The 22,852-nt window shown below is 48.5% G+C and overlaps 1 pseudogene; it reads right to left on the minus strand.

Moving 5' to 3' along the window:
• LOC144153187 (uncharacterized) overlaps nucleotides 1–22,852 on the minus strand; it is a 102,730-nt pseudogene that overhangs the window by 13,139 nt on the left and 66,739 nt on the right.

Genomic DNA, 22,852 nt, shown 5'->3' on the forward strand with positions numbered 1-22,852 from the left:
TGACAAAAGGCAGCATATAGGTGTTTGGGGAACAAGTTTCAGCTGCAAGGACAAATTCTCTGAGCATATCACACGTACGCTTCAGCATGGAAGTCGGACACAAAATGCGGGCATTGAATAAGCACGCGGTCTACTTTAGCTACAAGTATAAATTACTTGATATTGCCACACAGACCAAAATAAATCATCGTGGGGTCCCCCATCTATTCTGGAAATTCCTAAAGGGTCCCTGGCACGCTCACGGTTGAGAACCAGAGCTCTGCTACATTACCCACGTGGTCTAAATTAATCCGCAGCACTCCACAACGGCGCACCTCATAGCCCAAAGTAACTTAAGCATGTTCAAACCCCAGAATTCTATTTTTAGCTATTCAATCTGTTTAGATTAACGTCTCCGAAGCGTGGTCAACGGGTAAGATCGTATACCATTCGGCAGCCACGACGTATGTATACCCCGAGCGTTAGCGAACCGACTTCGAAGAAGTTCCCAAAGGGTGAAGTATGAAATCACGCCGCGCCCTCCGCAAAAAGCGAAACGCTCCTCCTTGGGCGTCTCTGGCAGAAGCAGCAGGGAAATCCCGCCCGCATCGCAGCGGGGAGCACCACAGCAAGTGCCCTCGTTGATGACACACGCCCCCCCAAATGGCTTCCTGCATCCGTCGGCGTGGATGACGCTCCCCTTCCTCCACAAAACTGGGCTGCGCCCAATTCTTTTTTCTCGTTGCTTTATGGCTGCGCAACACCGACTAGCTAGTAAGACCATGCCGCATGAAGGAGAACCCGACGTTGGTTTTCCAACCACGCTTCTTCTTACATCGACTTGATAAAACTGCCCATTGGAGCTTTCCCATTACTAGAGTTCCGGTAAACGTCAGGGTAGTGGCACGAAGAGGAATGGCGAATGCCTTGGTCAAATTGGGTTGGTGTTGGGCTGAAGGCTGCGGACCATGGTCGGTAAACCCTCGAAGCGTGGGTGTGTGCTGAAAGTACATACTCTCCGCATGAGCACAGACTGCGAGTCGGCCTTCGTTTTTCCTTGGCGGGCACTTGCCCTTTTGAACCTTTAAAGAGTGACCCTGCAGGTTGCAGCGGAACGCTTTTACGGGACCCCGTTTCATTTCGCGGGACGGCTGCTAGACTCGCTCGCTCGCTGAGAGGCCCGTGGAGTTGGCACTTTGTTGTTTGTGGAGGCAGCTTCTCGGAAATCTGGAGGCGCGGTCGAAGCGAGCGAATAAACCCTTTCGTCGTTGTGCTCGCGTGCTAGTTGTAACCGCGTGTGCGTGTGAAATAGCTGACCTTTTTCAGTTTTTCAGCATTGGCGAGAGAGTCGCGGCTGTTGTGATAAGGTAAAGCAGCTATGCAGGTTAAAGATAGTACAGGCCTATGCGCCAAAATCCAGCTATGACGATGCAGCCGGTGATAGCTTCTACGAGGACGTCGAATCAGCAATGAAGGTCGCAACAAGTTTCACGATTGGTATGGGAAGCTTTAACGCAAAGGTTGGTAAGAAGCAAATTTGAGAAAGGTCGTTGCGTGACTTCAGAATAGACAATCGCAACAGTCGAGGAGATACACTGGTGGGACTTCAGATAGAAATGACCTGAGGTTGATTTACACATTCTTCTACAAACGAAACAACAGGAAATAGACTTGGAAAAGTCCAGATGGTACAATCCAAAACGAAATTTACTTTATTTTAAGTGACAACCAGGGTATCGTGCAAGACGTAGAGGCGCTAAGTAAGATTCTGAGCAGCGATCATAGGATGGTTAAATGCAAGGTGACGGTGAATCTCAAAATTGAAAGAAGGAAGCTCGTGAAAACTAAGAAACCCCGCATGGAGTCAGTCAGGGCCAGATCGCAGGAGTTTACGATAACTCTTCAAAACAAAATCTCGCTTCTGAACGTGCAGAACGAACGAGGCCAGTCTAACATTGACTTTCAGTGAATCAGCAGCAGCTGTGGGAGAGGCGAAATGCGGGGAACAAACTGGAAAGATAACTAAGAAAACGAAGGAACTAATTGCCAAACATAAGAACTGGACAGTATGAAGCACGGTGGATCAGATTGAATTACCCGAGCTATCTAAACTGATTACCAGAAGGAAAGCAAACGAAATTCATGCATATAACATGGCAGTGATCGAGGAAGCGCTACAAATATTGGGAAGCTTGGAAGCAACTATAAGAGAAAGCTAGCCATCGGCAAAGACAGGAGGTACGCAGTCAGAGTTCAGCAGGGTAACATTACGCACACATTGGACGAGATAATAAAGGTATCAGAGTAATTATTCACCAGGCTAGAGGCCAGCGAAGTTAGACAAGGGGAAACTACTGAGAGCACAAACTCAAATTGCGCTGCCCCACTAAGTTGAAAAGGCTCTCAAAGGCATGAAAAAAGGAAACGCTGCAGGTGACGACGGTATAACCGTATATCTTTTGAAGGAAGGAGGAGATATAGTACTGGAATAACTTCTTGTACTATTTTCGGAATGCTTGAGAACTCAAAAAATGTCCACAGCCTATATTTTGATTCACAAGAAGGGAGATCCCAAGGACTTCAAGAATTACAGACTCATCAGCCTGCTCTCTTATTTACAAGCTGTTGACCAAAGTTATAGTTAGCCGAATAGGTGACAGCTGGGGTTCCAACTTCCCACAACAGCCCTGAGAGCTGGCTGGGTATAGGAAGCGGTACTCAACCATGCATCATATCCATGTCGTCAATCAAGTGATAAAAAAGCCCGCAGAGTACACAAAACCCCTTTACATGACATTTATAAATTACGCGAAAACGTTTTATTCCGTAGTCATCGCAGCCGTTTTAGAAGCACTAAAAGACCAGAGAATAGAGGAAACCAACATAAGACTTCTAGAAGACATATATAGGGAATGCACGGGCAGGGTAACCCACCACAAGCGAAGCGATAAATTTCCGATCAAAAATGGAGCAAAGCAGGCGGACACCACCTCGCCAAAACTATTCACAGCATGTCTGGAGTGGGTATTTAGAAAGCTTGACTGGGAAAACAAACGATTAATGATAAACGGGGAATACGTGAACCATTTGGCGTTTGCGGACGACATAGTCTTGCTGAGTGAGACTGCAGAACCTATGCAAACAATGATTGAGGAACAACAATCAGAAAACACGGTCGTGGCGCTAAAAATAAATATGGATAAATCCAAGTAATGGGGGATAACGATGCTAAAAACGTCTTCTTCAGCTTAGGAAACGAAACGCTAGAAGTAAAAGAATATAGCTACCTCCGACAGATGGTAAGGGCTGAACCCAACCATTAGAGAGAAAACCGCGCGGAATAGGCATAGCTTGGGGAGCACCCGGCAAGCACTGCCAAATAAAGGAAATTTAACTACCTCTGTCACTCAAAAAAATCTACAACCAGTGCAGACTACCGGTGATGAGATACGAAGCTGAAACTTGGCGCCTTACTAAACAACTAGGCAGCAAACTTAGGTCAGCTAAACGGGCCATGAAACGAATAATGTTAGGAGTAACACTCAGGAACAGGAAACGAGCTACCTGGATCAGAGAACAAACTAGAGTTGACGATGTCATAGTTCCAACAAAGAAAAAGAAATGGACTTGGGCTGGTCATGTGGTGAGACGAACCCAGAACCGGTGGACAATTAGGGTAACAGAGTGGATACCAAGAGATGGGTATAGAGGAAATACTGTGCACTCAAACAGCGCGGACAGGGGCGGTTGGAGGTCAATGGTCCTTCAGTGGACCTCAGTAGGCTTTGATGATGTTAGTGTTAGGGCGCGGTCGGCAAACCCGTTGGAGCCGTGCTTAAGCCTCTGCATTTCCTGACATCGTGTACATTCTCTCTCTTTCCTATCCCATGTGACGTTGATATATTACCGATGTCCGCTTCTTCGAGAGGTCTTCCTGGGTAGCACACGGATTATAAAAAAAGGAGAAGGTTATATCTAGGAATCAGCCCATGAGGTGACGCTCGCTCCTTGCTGGCCATGAATAAGCCGCTTCGAATTTAAGACAGCACAAAAAAGAAGTGGGAGCGACAATTCTCGAGGCCCTCACTGGAACCTTTCACGATCCCGACGTACGTGACGGCCTGAAAAGAAGGTGCGCGGAACCAGTTTGCTTTTACAAATCTCAGCTCGATATAAGGCGCTTCGCCATTTTTCCGGATCCTCAAAGCTGCAGGATTACATTTTTTTCTGCTTCGACAGTCTGAATAATGAAAAAGAAATATCGACCTACCGACCGATAGCCGCTTCGGCAGCAATAAACACCATGGGTATTTACGGCAGAAGTTGCGAGTTCCTACTTGCCTCTGCCTGCCAAACTCATATGCTTATATTAAGGGAAAACGCCGCCGACACAATGAACACTGCCATTACATCAGTGACATCGAGCTTGCTCCTCTACTGGTTGTCGAAAAAGCCTATTTTATCTTTTCCATCATCGTCATCATCATCACCACCACCACTACAATCATCATCATCATCATCCTTGCATACTTGATTGAACCAACGCCTCCTAAAAATTTTTTGTCTGCACTCAAAAACCCAATCCCTTCAGGCATTCGGATTTTGTGTGCCGGCCACCGGTTCTGGTTCCGTGATGATATAAAACATTCACACGTGTGCTCTTGTGTCAGGGACGACATGTACAAAAGCGAATCTCACACTCTGAAAGAATCTTGAGGTTCAGCTTCACCCCAATGCGCTCGAATTTATGCAGCCAACAATGAACCTTCGACAAATAACGATGTCGAGCACACAATTTGACTCAACAGTTTGGTCTGTCTTGCAGTATCCCGCAATGCTAGCATGATATTGGACACTGCAAGAATAGAGATCCCATTTTTGAGTCAAATGGTACGTACGTTGCACTCATCGGGCGAATTATCTTTGTTGGCGGCATGGAAGCTGGATCACGGGATTGCCTTAGAGTGTATATTTCGCGTGTGTGGTATGTGTTTGCCTCCACTGCCACACCGAATGGTGCCGTATACTTCCGGACTTAGGACGGACGCAGGTTTGCACCAAAAGCGCCGAAATTACCACCGCTGGTTTAAGCGAGTGAACGCGTGCATTAAAGGGGCATTGCGTTTATCCGGATGCGTGTTGCACCACGGCGGAATGTACATGATGCTCATCATTAAGTCATACCCACTCATTTATGCCATGGCGCAATATAAACGCTCTAAACATGATCAGGCGGCGCTCCTTCATTCACACCATTTAGGGCGCGGTTCATGAGGCAAATACAAAAATACGGGAACTACAAGTGTGTCTGGGTACAGCAGATGCTGCGAAAAAAAAAATGGACTCAAATCATTGTGTGTGTGTACGTTCTTATCAACAGCAAACTGTGCCGCTTCTTCGAGGCCGCTGTGGATGAGCTCGAGCTGTCTAGGGGAAACGAATAACGGAAGAAGACATAAATCCGTTGCCAACGTGCGATTAGCGGCCACTAGCGTTTTTCGATGTGCGCCCATCATAACCTCAACGTCGTAGCCCCATCGCAATATCGTGGTATCGAAGATGTCGTCGCAGCATCAGCACGGTAACGTGATGGACAAAACATCATTCGTGTCTCCCACATTCTTCGGAAATATCGCTCGCCGGTTGACTATGTATACCGTACACCGCTCTAGGACCTGCTCTCCGGTATGCAATACAACTTGCCACTAAAATGGGATCTTACCATTTCGTCCTGGATGTCGACGAGGCAGTTGTGCTTGGGCAGCAGTCGAACCACTTCCTCGTGGCCCTCAGTCGCCGCCTGGTGCAGGGGGGAGTAGCCACACTGGAACGAGACAAAGAGAGGCATTCGTGATAAAATACTACTGCTATATGATGATAACATTCCGTGATGGTATACGCTTGCTGTAGCCAAACTAACAGAGAGAACTAACCGTTTCAGTCGGCCAAGTTTATCTTTCACAGGAGCTTAGCTTCGTGGCACGTACCACCGATGCTTGATACTAAGAATATCTACACAATTTTCAGAAAGGAAAACGGTATAAGCCACCTGAAATTCATTTCTTGGTATGTTAAATAAGTGGTAGTTGAACTGAGAAAAAATGCCATTGATGTCTCTCTCATAGGAATAGGTAAAACACGAAAGTGAAATGTGCCTTCACAGGATCATTTATTGTGCATCCATATGAACTTGCACATCGCTATTTATATCACGTCGGTATGGCACCGTTAGACGCATCAATGTTTGACATTGGATTGCACGCTCCGGAACATTGTGTAAATCCGACTGAAACGGCAGCCCTTTGAAAACCGTGCGAACGAAACGGAACCGAAGCCGAAACCGAAAGCAGTAGGTGGCGCAGGATGTCTAAATTCACCCGCGTCCCGGGTGCACGAGGACGCTAGCATCGAGGCGGCAATTGTCAGCGCTCATTAGTGCCATGATGAACTACTTCGCCTCACTTCTCCTAGACGGCAGCATCTCCTAGGCCGCATCTGAACGAAGAAAGTAGTGGGAAATATATAAGGCGCGTTCGTAGACCGCCTTGCGCGTAAATTCATAGCGCAGGGGCAGAGCGCTGGTACCTCCCGTCGTGGCGAGTGAGTTCCTGGCTCGAATACGGGTGCAGCCACGTCAATGGAACTTTTTCTTGCAACGTCATTTCCGTTACGGATATGACGCCGGTGAGATCGTTGTGTACCCGGACATAAAACACTTCCGTGTTAAAATGAAGCCAGTTTGGTCACGCTAAGAAAGAAAGACAGGTAGGCGAAAATTGGACAATGTAAACAAAAGCGGGTGCAGTTCTCAGCGATCGCAGGCTGTTAGTTGTTAGTACCGCGAGAGTCATGGGACATGGCCGTGGGGAAAAGTAATCGGAAATGTCCCCACTCGGAAGGTCGCTGAACTCTTATAAGGCGGAGAACACATAGAACCGCGAGGTTTTGACATATCCGCGAGAACAGAGAAAATTCGCTCTAACTGGTTTTCGGGCAGTACGGGAGAGGGTAAAATTCACCGCGCTTCCATTTCCCGCCAAAAAGAGGCCTTTGTATAACCAGAGTCCTTCAATAAAGTAGCGTCAGGCAAGCCCCACACTATGAACAGCCAATACATTACGGAAGCCCCAGTCCATATCTCGTGTACCCCGATTCGATTCCGCGCAAGCCCGCCCGCTATGTTAATAAATACTCTGTGTCCGGCTCCACTAAAGGTCACCTGAATTCACCGGAGGATCCCGCGGAGCGCGCGTCAAACCCTTCCGTTCACGTCGGAACACCTACACACGCGCACACCCGACCTACTCTTAAGGGTGGCTGCCAATGCAACGATGGACGCATGTTAGCAGCCTTCTTTTAAATAAGAGCATTTCTTTAACTCACGATGTCACCCGGCGTTGGCGTGCCTCGTTGTCCGCAACAGCCGTTCCAGGTGTGCCCTCTCCCCCACTCCTCCTCGCCTACTCTCCGCTGCTCCTCGCGTTTCGCACTTTGTCACCCCCACTGCTCTCTGCGCATGCGCCGCGTTGCTATGACAACGGAGGCGCGTCGCCTGCGTCCTCTGCTTCCTCTCCGCGGCGGCTGCGCTCCGCGGCGCCGAAGTCAAACGTGAGCGCGCGGCCCCCGTTTCATGTTGCGCGGCCTCGTCCGCAACAGCCGTTCCAGGTGCGCCCTCTCCCCCACTCCTCCTCGCCTGCTCTTCGCTGCTCCTCGCGTGTTCTCTGCGTGCTCGGATCGCATTCAGCAACAGGTGGGGCGCGCATGCGTCGTAGTTTGGCGTGGGAGCAACAACAGTTGTGGCGTGATCGTGACGTAGTCGTGACGTAGTCGTGGCGCGGTCGTGCCGTGATGGGGCGGTTCTCGGTGTTCGCTCTCGCTCTCAATTTCTTTCGAACCAGATAATAAATGATGTCACGTGACCAATTAATTACGACTCCTCATTAATTACAATAATAATTATAACAACAACAACAACAATAACAACCAACAGCAACGACTGCAACAACATTAACGTAACCCAACCTACTTAACGTCGTGCGCCCCCCGAAAATGCTCTGCATTTGACCGTGCCCCTCGCGAGGGGAATGTTTCATTTTTTTTATCTTGTTTTACATTGCAGCGTAGGGCGTGTGGAGAAGCCACCCGGCTTGTCCCGTCCCACAGCGCCGCCGTTCTTCCGAAGTCTGCAGAACGGCGTCGTCGGCTCCAGCCCTTCCTTTCACCCGTCCCGTCGAGGTACGCGAGCGTGTACGCCCCACAGCGCGACGCCATTATTTACGACATGTGCTCTCTTTCCTTCCTCTTCGGCTCTGCATACGAGCACAACACCTACCATGATTTATGTCCTCTGTTCAGCTTCGCAGTGCCTGTGCGGAGAAGAAGCAGCGGCTTTCATTCCTACTCCCTGTTCTGTCGTTTTCTCTTTGTCCTAAACCCTGTAAATGGGCGGCGCCTGTAAAGCACTGTGCGGCTCCGAGCGCGATTAAGACGGCGAGGCAAAAAAAGTCTTTCAGCGAAAGCGTAGGTGGGCCATGACGCCGATGAGATCTGCAGGAGCGGACAGGTTGGGTCTGCCTGGTGTGGTAAACTCGGCCCCCTTCCTGTTTCAAGTGTACGCCCTGCGGTGTAGCGTAACGGTACGGGGGTCGGTGGTCGCCGTCATTAACAAGGCAGAACGCGACGACTCGACTGACAGCTGCGCCTTGTCTGCTCTCGAGTTTACCCCCTGCAGCTGCGGCGGAGCTCTAAAAAGTGACGACGTACATCCGCATTCTTCGCGGGTGTAGCAGAGAGCGCCCGTAAGCTCTGAGGCTGTTGAGCGTGCGAAAGCCTCTGTGAACGAATATTTTTTGTACAACCGTGCGTATCGGGCTGTGGTGTTTCTCGAAATCTCAAAGGTGCACCTCAAGGATAGGACTGTTCTTGCTGGGACCAGGAGAAAGGTCTTAATGTTGCGTTTTTTTTTAATTTGATTGCGGCCGGCAATCGCCTCCAGCCAATGTGGCAGGCAATGGTTTGACTGGCAGGACCTTTGTACCCGCCCACGTTTCAATGAAGTTGAAATGCAAGGATGAATTCGCGCCGCTGCTTTCAAGACCCGGTAACTCTGTCTATCATAAAATAATGACCACCTTGTAGCTAGTTACACACCAACCTTACGCTGCTTCAATTTCTGCTGTTGCGATGGTCAGCCATTTCTTTACGTCCATGAAGAAAAAAGAGGAGCAAAACGTTGAAAGTTCATGCAGTGCAAGTTAAATTTACATTTAAATCTGAATTGATTCCTTGTTTAGGCCTTTCTGCTCTCCCCCCCCCCCCTTTTCCGTATTCTTTTCTGCTCTCAAGTTCCCTCCCTCCATTTCCTTGAAAGGTATCTGAACGCCTCCCATCCGTCTCTGTACTGGAATCCTATTAACGCCACTGGCTCAACCCGTGGGTTAATACCCCAGTATGCCATGATATTTTACAAAATGAATAATATTCAGCGACTACTTTACCGAGGAGACCGAAATTAATTCACGTTTCTTTCGCAGTTGGTTGATGTTTGGTACATTCTGGGTCACGTTAAATAATGCCTCATATCGCGGCTTTCAGTCACTTTGACACGTAGACAAAACTGTGCAATGTAGCGTTCAGAATTCTGCCGAGAAGGGGCCCCACACAATGGTATAATGGCGAAGATCATCCGTGTGTACGAGACTGATTGATTGATCGATTTATCAAGTGACTGATTGATTGACTGACTGGCGCTGATTGATGAATTGGCGAATCTTTTGGTCAATAAATAATTGCAATTGTATCAATTAATAACCGTGTTATATTTTGATGCGTTGATTGATTGATTGATTGATTGATTGACTGACTGACTGACTGACTGACTGACTGACTGACTGACTGACTGACTGACTGACTGACTGACTGACTGACTGACTGACTGACTGAGAACTCTTATGAGACCCCAAAGCACCCAAAAGGCTATTACAAGGGCAGAAAATCACAATCCCACAGTTTCAAAAACTACATCTGCATAATAATGCTACCATGCACATTTCTAGAAGTACTGAAAGCACCCAAAGTCTAGACCGATTCACTGCTCTCCACCGCTGGGCGCGTGGAGTTCAAATTTATAACCACAGGGTAAATGAAATGAAAACGAGTGGATAGGTGAACTTCAGATTTGCAGAGCTGTATATACCGTTAGCGAGAGCAGGACAAACCTCGCCGGGGTAAATGAACCCATTTATCAAGGAGAAATTACCGGTTGTCCTCGCCTAGTCGGAGCGAAACTGACGTAGGTCCGTAGCCGGCAGCGTCGGCTTAGTCAGTATGGCGGCCTTACAGGTAGAGACGCGATTTGCGCTGTAATAATATACTCGCGAAGGCGAATGCACAAGGAGCAGGCTCGTTCTATCGGGCATACAGCATACGCTGCGTGTTGGCCGATAACCGTTTTATTTATGTTTCCATGCGCGTGAACAGCGGCGAAGAACTTTGCACATTCTCCGACCCGGAAGACGGCGTGCTCTGCGCAGTCACCCCAATTGGGCACTCCACGAAAGCAGAGTTTTTTGCTGTTGTTTCGGGCGTATGTTTGTTCATTAGCTCTTTTTTAATGGGAACGAAGTCTGTAATTACGAGCATTTAAACGTACCGCCATGACGCGCCATTTGGTCAATTGATTGCGGAAGGCGTTTAGGAAAAGCTTGGTAATGTTTTCTTCTTCGAAACCAACCGCAGGGCACGGTAATTTTCTCGGCATAAATAACAGCTACTGTAACCACGTGCGGATTTGCTCGCACACTTTGCATGCAAGCGAGGCCGTCCGCAGGTATTCAAGGAATAAAGGAGGCGGGTAGGAAGCTGCCCACCCAACTCGCTGCCTACCGCGGTGCTTAATTCCTGAAACGCACGCACACACGCTATAGAGCCGGCCTCCAGCGTTACGGTGTAAACAAAAGCGTAGGGACGCGGGGTTGTTAGCGTTATTTTGTGTGTGCGGCGCCTTTAGACTGAATTCAATAGAGGTAACCGATACGTGTGCTATCTAAGCCTGCGTTAAAAACGTTATCAACGCCATTTGAACCAAATATCCATGTACACCTACTGCTGGGGTGCAGTCTTTTCCACTCCAACAGAATCTCTTTTGCTGTTATAAAAGGCGGTAGGGGAAAGAAAGAAGGACGGACGGACGGACGAACGGACGGACGGACGGACGGATAGATATTGGTGGCTCCGTTACTTATATTGCACAGCCTTCATTCGTTTATTCAAAGCCCTTCGCTATCAGTATGGCTTCCAGCTGATACATGCGAGGGTTAACTTAGGCTAAAAGGAGGCCGCCAACCTTCTTTACAGGGCCAAGCAATTCAGGTCATTAATCTTGTTCTTGGCCCCGCTCCGTGGGGTCTCCCAGTGCTGCCATCTGTTCCCTCATCTTGGAAGACATTACGAGTGCAGCCCAAGTTGTGGTCCACAAAGCGGGAGCAAAGTCCGCCGTTACACTGGCCCATCTTGGGCATTAAGTGAACGACCAGACCAGCTGGGATGGTCCAGGTGCCCTTCAAGCAATCTCTAATGTCGGCCTCAAACCCCATACTCTGGCCCTTACCCGCAGCCATCGGCATCAGAGAAACGGGGACGCGCTGTAGCTAAGAATTACGTAATGGGAACAACGGGTTGAGCGCTGAGCGCCGGGGCGTGGTTGCCTCGCTAGCCGCACGTTCGGGGCTAGACGCCTCGCACAGCTCCACAACGCTACGCCGCGTCAATCGCTAAAAATTCCGCTCCACCTTATCTCAAAAAAAAACTACTTTGAAGGACCGAGTAAGTGTAATCTACTTTCTCGGTTGTACATCTACTGTAATATAATTCCCTAATCTACATCTGTGGATGTGCACTGGGGTCTCGAGAGAGAAAAAACGAAGTAGAATAGAAGTGCAGTGTAATACACAACATAAAACAAATAATGGCAAATTAAAAAAATAAAACGAACGGCGCCCGCTTGCTTTCTTTTCTACTGCAGGAAATAGAAGAGAGGCCACACGCGAACAAGACTTGTGCGACATGGTGCGATAACCTAAAGACCGAAAATCGCGCTTGTAGTTAGTTAAGTTGTGAGGTCACGCATAATCCCACACGCATACAGACACGTATACGCACACAGAGAGCAAAAACATGGACGAACACGGAGCCATACTGCTTCTACTAGTCCCGCTCTTTTCTTATTGTCGATCTTTACATATACTGCTTCCTACCTTTGGTGGAGGCAGGGCTGGTCGTCTCTCTGTTCCTCTTTTCATTAATTTTTTTGCCCGTGCGTGCGTTTGACACGCTCGGAATTCATTATGGATGATGAATTGTGTCCCCGTAACGAGAGTGTCGCGCAGAGTTGCGGGAATTACGCGCTGTCACGAGGTCGAGCTCTGCCCTCGCATGATGAATTATCCTGTAAGTGCAGCGTGCAATCACAAGGCGGCACCTCAACCGCGCAACCCGACCCCACACAGAAAAATTACTATTCCCGACGTCGCGCATCTCTAATTGTACGCACTTACGTGCGATTTCTTTAGGGCACTGCGCACTGCGATGGTTCCACGCACGTCATATCCGGTGGCTTCCGCGCAAGGGTTCCAAATCCGGCTATATGTAGGCTTCTGCGGTCAGTCACACATAAGGACACATCTAACCATGGCTTTTTCTCTCCAAGATTCCAAAATCTATCTGTAGGCTTCCGCGGTCATTCACACATTAGTACACATCTTAAGATGTTTCTTTCTTTCTTCGGAAAATGCGAATGTTGGCCCATTTCGCGTTTATTTATTTGTGATAGTTTTTCTGCGAGAAATGTTTGATAGTCGTTCTTATTACATAAGTTATATTTTGAAAGTGTGCTGAAAACTTCAGGTAACTATCGCAGATATGGTGTTACCACCATTTAAAAAGGGTAAACTCTAACTAGTTAGAGGAATTCGAAAAGGGTCGCACTTGTCATTAACTAATCTCAATGAGGTCGCCCACACCCGCGCGCGCGAGATAACACACCGCGCCGGGTCGGACGGAGGCGATTCATCGGGGATTGGTTGGGAGGTCTTCAGAGACACTTTATTCACATTCAACGAGATTATTCAGCACTATAAGCTGGGCAGGCGAACGTTTCCTCTTCCGCACGAGAAACTCTCCAGGCCGCAGGCAGCCACACTCAGAATGTTGCAGACCAGGTCTTATCCTAGTCTATCCACTCTCAGCTTCTACACGGACACTTTTGAACCGGACTGCCCGGATTGTGGCGAACGTAGCAATTTAGATCATATGCTCTGGCGGTGTCCCTCACTTCGGGGCCCTCAACGCATAACCGAGGAAGAATGGCGCTCCGACTTGGAGAGCCCTGATCTAATGCACCAGCTAAGGGCCGTCCAGAGGGCCCACGACGTGGCGGTGAGGCTCGGCCTCCCCGTCCCCACGTGGGAGCGGCCCGCAGCGCTGCCGCCCTGAACGGCAGCAGTGCTCCTCAGGACATTCAATAAAGTTCATTGTCTGTCTGTCTGTCTGTCTGTCCGTGTCACCACGCTTGTCACGTGGCATGGGACATGAAGGAGAGAAAAAAAGAACAAGAGCAAATAGAAAAAACAACCACCTACGAAAGCGCATTTTTTTAGCGCGAGCTACACTGGCCGAGGCTGAGCAGTTCCGCGTGGCTCCTGGAGAGCCGTGCTGTGTATGCGCGAGGAGCGTGTGACGGCTCACGGCGCGCAGCTGGCGCGTCGGAGCCGCCGCCGCCGCCGCCGCCGCCGCGACTGGACTGGACTGGACTGGATTGGACTGGATTGGATTGGATTGGATTGGATGGGATTGGATTAGATTGAATTGAAATGTATTGGATTGGAAATCGCTTTAGCAGCAGTAAGCATGATAATCAGCTAATCCTAGACAACCAGGAAAGCTAAGAATAACCAGCGGAACCTTAGCTAACGCTACGTATATCCTGGCATAACCGAGCTAAGCCGCTGCTAATTTTTTCAACCGCTTTTCCACAAATGCTTCAACCGATTACTTCAGACTCCTTTAGTTTGCGCCACAATGTTATGTTTTTCAGTGTTATGTGTTAAACGCGAAAATACTACGGTGCCGCTTTTAAGGAGGCGCATCATCATCTGAGCTTCGTTATAAGAGCGGGCAAGTATGGAGTGCAGCTGGATTTTCCACGCTTAGATTTTTATATACAATTACATATCTTTCTTTAGTGCAACTGGATTTTCCACGCTTACAGTTTTATATACAATTACGTATCTCTTTTTTGCCAGCCCTCCTAATATGCACTAACCCGTGCTGAATACACAACATATTTTATTTGCATTTACCACTTCAGCAAATAGGCAAACATTGAACCGTTCTTCGTTCGAACAACGCTACGCCGCAGTAGCATTCAGGCCATTTTTAACCGCGCTTGTCATAAAAAAATTAAAGCCGTTCCGCTCAATGTGAAAGCTGTCGGAAGTGCCGAGCAGTGATTCGCCATAATGGGCTGTACGGCCGTTGCCCGCTCACTGCTACCACCCATCACGCTCTTCGCCTCCCTGCCTCCCTCCTCTCTTGATGAATGGAACGGAAGTTTGTCCAATGCAATTCAAATCTCCCGCCTTCACCAACCCAGAAGCGAGTGGGCCCTATTTACTTAGGATTATTAATATGGTGGTAACGCGATTCCTACGTTATGTGTATGGCAAGGTGGTGTGATGTGGGTCCGCTTGCTTCTCGGTTGATTCGTTTGGTGTTGGACTTAATTTCGGGAAACTTCGCGTTCCCGTATCGTTGTCGTTTCGCACACGTTGGACACAGGTTCGAATCCACTCACGGGAAGCCTATTTCTTCACATAACCGATGATCATCGTCATCGTCAGAGGAAGTTGGCTTTTGTTTGGGGTCGGCTACAGACGACATAAGTGAGAGGCTGAAAGATTCGCTTTAAACAAACAGCTTCACCACCACACTTCCGGTCTAGCCAGATCTGTGATTTGAAGGTTCCTTCCTAATTCCTTATGTGATTTTTAAGAACCTTCTATCCCTCTTTTCTGGGTTTTACTGCTTTCCGATTGACTTCTTAGTTTATCTTCAAGCATGGAGTAGTAGAAGCAATAACTTTATTTTCCCCAAAAGTTTTGGTGGTTGCACCACTGAGTTGTTCACTCAAGCTTTCAAACCCTAGACGCATTTCTTATTAAAGACTGTTTGAACACCCTCGCCCTGAGTTACAATATGTCGAAAGGTTTCTAGTTACTTTCTGTAACCTCCACACAATCCTTCTTCCTGTGCCCGCTCCGCTTAAGCCTCCTTGTATTCAAGCGACCGGCCTAGGCTTGGCGGGTCTAGTCAGTGCAATTACAGAATACCGTTACGTTTTGCTAGGTGTGATTGGTGATCCAAATTTCGCATTCTTGTTTATCGCCCCTGGTTGCCCAGAGTAAGCGCACTAACTGCGTGTTTTTCACAACTGCCCCAGGAGTCTTTGTATTAACCCCACGGACCCTGGCATGTCACGCCCTATGCATGGCGTCTAATGGCGGAGGACGCAGGTAATTTAAACACAGCCCCTTTACGCGCAAAGGTCCCAGTCAGTGCAGCCACATTTTTAATCAAACAAAATTACAGCGATGCATGTACTTTCCCTATATTTTTGGGCACTGCGTCATTGCAACATATAAGCAGACTTATAATCGAGAGCGACCATGCTCAGAGAATCCTACAAACGATACATCGTCCGGAGAGAATAACTCGTAATCAGCGGCTGTGACGTTCAAACTGTTATTCCCTGAACGACAAAATTGGCCATCACTAGCGCTCATTAACCACGCAGTGCCACTGACGTGTCGGGGATTGATGGTCAACAGCTCGGGGCACTTGCAGAGTGGTTACGTTCGCCGCCCGTATAAAGGCAAAGAAGGCACGCATCTCTGCTACGAAGAAGGCAACAGGCGAGGTATTAGGCGGACTGCACAGACTTGGTCGACCCGGAGCGCGCATAAGAAGTTCAAAGGCCTGCACTTTCGTGACGTCTTCACTAAACCAGTTGGACAATCGCAGACGTATTACGGCGGCGGCCACTGAGCGCACGCAGGATTACTATAGACAGCCCCGCCGAGGGGCTAACTGTTATGTCCGGGATGCCTTAATGCACAGCGCTTCCACGAGTCGCCGAACTGGTCGTCTGGGCGTGGAATAAGCGACGGCAACCTTTTCCACCGTCTCACCCTTGCTGCGTGGAGAGCGCTATTAGGACAGGTTAACGCAGACGGCGCTAGTTTACGGCTGTCATTTTGCCAAGTGAAGGTTTGGGGGACGCAGTTACGCTTGGGGTTAGGAAGCGGAAACTCGGGGAAAGATAGAAGGGCGCCCATAAAAGGGAGGGGGTAGTTGGGATCAAGGGTTGCCACGTGGAAAGACAAAATGGCCGAGCCGGAACACTGGAATTGGCGTGCTCCTGACAAGAAAAACAAAACGAAACAAATCAAAACGAACGACTTCCGCTCAAAATAATGGAGATGGGAGGTTTCAGTAAGATTGGACGCCCATATATCTTCTGCAAGCTGACCCTGCCAGGCTGCTTAATTATAACCGGCCAGTGCGGAGAAATGTGGTGTGTTTTTGCAGAAACACATCACCTGCTGTGTGTGGGCACGCATTTATACCCATGTAACGCCCTGACTTGGCGTACGAGTTTTATTGCTCTGTCGACTCTCGACTAATGTTTCAATCGATGGGATCTTTAATTATTTAGCATGTACCTGTTAATCTCTCTGTACCTTATTACGCGAATTACATGTATTATAGGGATGTCGTGTAACTATAGAAAGTGGCTTGTAAGCGTAAAACCTACGCATACGGCTTCCGTATACCGTAGGCTCTATGCAAAATAAGCATTCTGAAACCAGACAGGCTTTAAGGCTCTGTTTTTTTTATGTATCGATGTGATAACCACTGGCAGCAGGTGGTAAGGTAATGGCGCAGGTGTCGCCAGGAAGGTTACCTACTGAGGCCTACCGTCGTTGAACCCCCTCCCTACAATTATCAAATGGTTGCATCAAAAAGTTAACGGATGGACTTCGCAAATTGATATAAGGAATACGAAGAGAAGAAGGAAAATAATAAGTGAAAGAGAGGCCAGGGCGAGGAAGGAGTAAACTAAACGCGCGTGCAGCTGCTACGTGCAGCGCCCCATTTAAGCTCTATAGGAAGCGCGCGGCAGATTGCACTCAATTAACTCGCCTAATGTTACGGCGGCTCGGCATGGCGAGCGATTGTATTTCCCAGGGCAGCAATCCCCGCCGCGAGGCCAAAAAGGCCAACGACCCATCCGGTCTTCTCCGAGCGCAACGGCCGCCAACGCCTTGTTACCACATTGTAGAATAGCGGCCTAATATGGGCGCATATATACGGCTCGCGAACGAACACCGCTTATTCCAGGGTGTGCAACGCGGGCCAAATGCGCGTGACCTTGAAGGCGGCTACGGTATCTTAACAACTTTCACTCAAGGGACAGATAGGGTTCCTTTTAAATGTCCTGCGTGACCTTGGAGGATGTTTTCAATTTGCTTGAAAGAGGAAGGCAAGCTATTGACCATAAGTTGCTTGTTTCACCTACAGTGAAAGAAGAGCTATTGTACGCCTCTTGTACAGAGGGCAACACCCTCGTCTATAACACAGGTTTCGTACCATGTAATAGCCTTAACTTGCCTCGGCCGAAAAACATTTGAAGAAAACTATTGTGTCATTGTGAAGTCTTGACCATGTATTTGGACCTAAACGTTTTTTGTGACAAGTTTGAGTCTGCAGTTTTGAACGCAGTGTTATAGACAAGGGTGGTGCGCACTGTACGCGCTGTCTTTACAAGTTAATTACGTCGCGAGGTTATTTCTAATTTGACTTTGCCCTACCGCAGAACCTCACAATACATTTACGGCCTGGGCTGATATTTGTAGGCGAGGAAGCGCGACGAAAACGAGTAAAATGCGTGAAGGAAGAGGCGGAAAGAGAGGATGAGGAGACCGCCGCGCCTTTAATTTCTCCTTTAGACTGTTATCCGCGTAGCGGGTTCCTTACTCTGCATTGGTTTGGAACATCTCACATCTGCATGTTAGTCAGGCTTAGAACCTTCTTTTTTTCATCTTCGAGTGGCAATCCTGCACAATCTTCAGAAAGAACAGGATTATACTTCTTTAAGAACAATGTCTGGCGCATTTGCTGCAGTCAGGATAATTGCTTCTTTAACATTTTTTTATCCGCTTAACGATACTTGCCATGCTTAAGTCAACCTAAGTTTAAGGATGTGACCTTTATATAGGATACTCCGCGCTTAACAAGACTCAAGGGTCCTTAAGCACTTCCTAACGTGACGACATCAAACTCGAAATGTATACCTCCTCTCTTGAAAGGCGCTAGTGCGCACTAACCTTGTTGTCGCTAAGCGCAGCACAGACATCCAAACTTTGACGTAAGCGTACACATAGTGTACACGCAGCTAAAGCTTGGCGCAACGCACGCAATCAAAACCGCTACAACCTTTTTCCTCTGCCGTTCATAACGGCAACTCCCATGCCCGTACGTCGCTGCTTTTAGCGTTTTATCTCGAAGAGGCTAAGAGAGAAAAAAGGAACACAGTGTATATGTATAACGCCGACGCAAGAGCGAGCTGGGCGTAACATATGCGATCGCCGGCTTGTGTGCTCCTTGGGGACGATCGACCGCCGCGCCTTTCCTTATGAGGTCGTGACCCGCAAAAGGCCGGAGGTGGCCGCCGGTTTGACTCCCACACTCTTACTTCTGTTTTTATTTCACCGTCTTTAGCCGGGTACGCTATTGCGACGTACACGTACACGCGGTGCAGAGCGGCGGGAGGAAGAGACGCGTGAGCCGAGCGCGGTTGATGCCCTCGTATAGCCTGTGAAATATTCGAGTCCCCAGGGTGTGTGTACTCCGTGCAGTGAGTACACACAAAGAGAGATGGGAGAGCCGGCGGGAACGCCTGCACATTGTAAATCACAGGGCGTATGCTGCGCACCAGCTGTGGTGGCATTGTTGCTTGTCCGGCCCGTACAGCAGCCAATAGATAAATTGACGTCATGTGACAAGTTTCTATAACCGAGAAAGATGGAGATGAATAAAAAGAAAGTTTATTATTATTATTTTTTTTTTTGGGGGGGGGGGGGGTGGGGGGGGGTTCGCTATACGGATACAACGATGAATTCTGGTCGTAAAGAAGTCCAACAAATTTGTCTTTTATACCATGCCGATATTTATGTTGTGTTCACTGTTTTTCACCATTTTTAAGATGAAAGTGCTTTATTCCAGGGCACACAAAGATTGACATCATATCCGTCACGGAAGTGACGCCAGTTCAACGAAGCAAGCAGCCTGTAAAGGGTGCACCCCTGCACACTAGCTCCTTTTGTTGAGGAAGCAACCTTTAGTACTAAAGAGTACTTTCTACTTAGGGTTGTTTTTTCTCTGGTTTTATATTTTATCACGAAAGTGTTTTATGACGGGATACACCGAGATTTCACTGATGTTATATGCCTCACAGAAATGACGCCAGTATACCTTTGCCGAAGCGACCTGCGAGCAGGACTTCGCTCACCAAGCACACCCACAGGACAGACGCAGACAAGCAAATTATGCTCAGCCGCAGATTTCGCTCAGCCACCGATTCCTATGACAGAAGAAATGGACGTGGGCAGGGCATGCAATGCGAAGGCAAGATAACAGTTGGCCATTAAGGGTAACACAGTGGATCCCTAGACGAGGCAAACGTTGCAGGTGGCGGCAGAAAGTTAGGTGGGCAGATGAGATCAAGAAGTTTGCGGGGATAAATTGGTCGCAGTTAGCACAGGACCGGGGTAATTGGAGATTAATGGGAGAGGCCTTTGCCCTGCAGTGGGAGTAGATAGGCTGGTGATGATGACAGAGGAATCAACCAGTTTTTTTTTTTCAGAGTAACCTAGGGGCGCTGCACCGGCATCTTTTCTGTGGATTTGTGCTTACGCTCCAAAAAGATTGCGGAAAATGAAGTGAGGTGTTACCTTGCGAACTTCGAAGAGAGAGTGCAACGAAGGGGAGGTTCTATACGACCCAAGATTTTCGAACTAAATCGCGTAATTTTCCCCTTTGTCAGACGATTTTGCTCGAACCTTAAAGCGGGCTTTAAATGAATACCCTTTGTTTCCTACCATCTATTTCATCTATTCTCCCAGTCACCAAATAGCTGGATTGGTAAAAGGAATGGGCGTATTACCGAAGACGCATTTTTTGTCCATTTCCTTTCTTTCCAAATATGTCGACTATCTCCACGTGAACAAGAGACGGACTAGTCCTCAGCCATTTCAAAGTGCCCAGAATGGCACACGCTTCTTCGGATTGTCGAGCTATCTCGGGCACAACGTCGACCGAGCCTTTGTTATCCTATGACCCGTACACACCCTGCCATGCGTCTTGTCTCTATAAGGCGTATCCGTCTGTTATGTGCACGCACGTCCGAGTCGTGCGTTACGTGCCCAGAAAGACAAGAGTGCAAGCTCGCGCGACCCGGAACAGCGGATGGTCGGGCGCGTAAACGTCGTGCATTACGCGGACGCACACGGAACGCAGAGCGAGACATTGGGAGGATAACCTTGAAAGGAAAAGACCGAAATCGAGAAAAACATGTTTGCGAGGTCTTGCTGATGGCCTGCTACATTATAGGAGCTTCGGAGTGTATTTGCGTGCAGTGCAAAGACAGCTTTCACAGTGCTTCCGGGACTCCCGGAGACGATACCCTGGGCCTCACTCGAACCTCTCTAGGCAAGAGGCAGTACTGTTCAGACAGTTGCAAGTGCGTGCGACGTGGACCCCTGTATGGGCGAAACACGTCCACCCCGAACTACAGCCGAGTGATGTGTGTGTGCTGTGCAGTGCTAGTCGCGCTACTATGGCGCACATGCTATGGTCATGTGCTGTGACCCCGGACCCAACAGACGTGCTTCCACCCCATCTTGCTCGTGCGGTGTGCAAGGAAGACTTAGACTCTCAACGGGGAGCCGTCCAGTTCGCGATGGAGGTCCTCCAACGCCAGCAGTCATAGATGCTGCCTCCCCTACAGGAGGCTGGTATCTGCGACTAATTTAGCCGGCCAATAAAGATGTTGTTCTCTCTCTCTCTCTCAGAGTGTAGGCCTTTCGCATCCGTGGTCACGGAGGATGCGATGACCGTCGGCGAACGGATTTCGAGGAAACTAAGCGACGATCTCCACGATCTGTCGGATCGAATCGCGGGTGACGATAATGGGGAACGGGGTGCGAGAAGATGCGCAGTGACTGACATGGATCCCATTCATATGGCTACACTCTATCTTCCGTGCTTGACCTGATTGTTATTGAAGCCCATTTGCTCTCTGCCTGTATTATAAACTCTCTTCATAAGGAAGGCCCCGGGAAGAAGCGATACCTGTCTAAAAGCGAGATTGACTTCCTCAGGATGCAGTACAGTGGGAACTGCGAGGCATTTCAAAGAAAGTGCTCTTTTAAATAAAATGATTTCGTTAGACCGCAGGTTCAACGTATACCAAATGCAAAGAACGTCACCTACGCTAGAAGCAGAATGAGAAATACGGATAATTATTAAGACGCATAATAAGTCCATACTATAATTATTATTATTATGTATCTATATCATTACCTTGGTACTCGCGCGACAAACAGCCAACACCTTTTAACGCGGTAATAATGAAAACCTAAGTGTACGTCTTTTGATTCCAAGGACTGCTTGGTCCACATAACAATGATGCCGATTTTGACACGAACTTCGAACAATTAATTTAAACAATAAGATAAACGGAAGAAGAAGGGACGACCGCAGGTCAAATTTCTCGCCCACAGGGACTTGTTTATGTGATTGGCCCCAACCACAGAAGACACCTCCAAGAAACGTTAGTACGCGATTATTGTGACGCCTCTAGTTCTATGAAATTGCACCTCTTGAATGCTCACACGCTAATCCCGCCACTGCTTTCCTTGTTTAGCGCGAAATTTAGAAATTTTGCAAAACTCCTTTTATTTTTCTGGAGCAAAAAACGACTTCGGAATCGGAAGACGCTCTTCCAAAGGCTGGTTCTTTCGGATAACACAAAACTTCTTTTTTATCTTTGGGGTGCCTTTAAAACAGCGTGTTTAAGGGACAAAACTGTAACAGTGAAATTTGGTCCAAATAATAAATGCCGCTATGTAGCATGATGATCGCAGTGAAGAACTCGAGACGTCAAAAAGGTTTTAAGGTTAACTGGTTTACTTTACCAGTAACATTGATGTCATTTAGCCCAAACGAACTTCAAACAATACACCTTGTACATGAATGAGAAAAACAGTCGACAGAACAAGAGTACTTAACGGGACATGGCCGACTGGATCACGGTCTCCCGGCGAAAAGGGCCCGACGACGGGCGGCAGAGTTTCCGAAGTGAGTCCTGGTGCAGACCACCCTCTGCCCTCTGCCCTCGTGAACCCGGCGGAGAGGGTTTATCTTCGCTTCACGCGGACTCGTGGGAAAAAAGCGCATTCTGGCCCACTTTCTGCAACCAATCATGGAGACGCTTGTAAACACCAATCAGTCATGTTCCCGCCAAAGTGAAAAGGACCAATCAAACACAGACACGAGGTTTGTACACCAAAACGCGTGCTTGGAGAATTATGGGTGTAAAGAAAGTAGTTCAGACAAACCACACTAAAGCAAACAGTAAAAAAGACAGCAAGGTCGCCTGAACTACACGGAGGACCCGGAGCCCGAAAGCGACCAGCGCACACGCCACGGGGGATATGGAACGCCGCGGCCATGCCGAAACCCAAGCTGGGCCGAT

Source organism: Haemaphysalis longicornis, unplaced genomic scaffold, assembly GCF_048455015.1.
Source record: "Haemaphysalis longicornis isolate Haplotype H1 unplaced genomic scaffold, Haemaphysalis longicornis Haplotype H1 scaffold_9, whole genome shotgun sequence".
Lineage (NCBI taxonomy): Eukaryota > Metazoa > Arthropoda > Arachnida > Ixodida > Ixodidae > Haemaphysalis > Haemaphysalis longicornis.